Source organism: Polypterus senegalus, chromosome 12 (assembly GCF_016835505.1).
Source record: "Polypterus senegalus isolate Bchr_013 chromosome 12, ASM1683550v1, whole genome shotgun sequence".
Taxonomy (NCBI): Eukaryota; Metazoa; Chordata; class Cladistia; order Polypteriformes; family Polypteridae; genus Polypterus; species Polypterus senegalus.
In genome coordinates, this window is record NC_053165.1 from 134,203,769 (window position 1) to 134,205,044 (window position 1,276).

Consider the following 1,276-nt stretch of genomic DNA (forward strand, 5'->3'; position numbering starts at 1 on the left):
ATTAAAATATAATGACAGGACTATTAGATACCAAGAAAACTGACAAAAATTTAGCCTTAAATTTAATTCCAGATAGAAAAAGGAAAAAACAAAAAAAAAAAAAAACATATCACCATCATGACTGACTGTTGTAATAATTGCCATGTGAATTGTCTGCAGTAGATGTAATAACTTGTACAATAATATAATGAAAATATGCCCTTTAATAATCCTGTATGTAGCTGCTTATTTTATGCTTCAGCTCACTGGGGATGAAGGAATCAAGTGCCCTCTTTCAACATTAACCCTACTGTAACAGCTTTGATTCTTCAAAAAACAACTCAAGTACATAGAAGAGAAGTGGACCATATTACAATAATTAACTCTGACCCTTACTATTCCAATAAACATTGTCCTTTAATGTGTCTCAAACAATTCAGATGAAAACAGCATAGCAAATTTGTTTCATAAAATACAAAACTTCAAATAATGAGTAAAGAAAAAGTTTTCAATGAACAGTAACAAAAAGAATTAAATGCTAGGCATGTAATCATACCAATTCCATTACAAATTACATATTTTCTATTAGTCTATGAAGAAAAAAATTAAGCCAAATTTAATTTTGATTTTACTCCAGGGACACAACAGCGTTGCGGGGCTCAATTACTAAACCAATACAGCTTCTACAATTAAAGCTATGAAACATTCAAAATGTAAGTCAAACTGGTATATTTACTAAAATCCCCACTTTGATTAGGAATATTCTTTCCTCTTGGTATGTTGTGTTTTTACTCTAATAAGACAAACATAATGCTTTTCTGAAAAACTGTAATAAAGTACAATCCAAGATTGAAGAAAAGAAAAGTGTTACTGTGGAATGTTGTAAAAAAAGTAGTAAACCATATACTAACAAACGCATGAAGCAGAAATTGTCAATACATTTGTATAGTCCAGGGTGAACTAAAAAAAAGGGTTAAACAGTAGTGCATGAGGGACGGGCACTTTCAACTTGTAGTAAGTTTGCATTCTAATATCTGACTATAGAGTTCATGGGAAAGTTTAGAACTTGATGAAATGACCTTTGACACTTACAACTTACCCTCTTCCTCTGACCAGGATACCTGGTGAACACATTTTTGCCCCCAACACAACAGGTATATAACTACTCCATTCTCTACACTATAGAAAAACACATAATAAGTTGATAAACACCAAGCTAATAGCACAGCAAGCTAAGCAACCATGAAGAATAATGTGCATAGTAATGTGCTGCAAAATTTAGTCATGCCAAAAAATT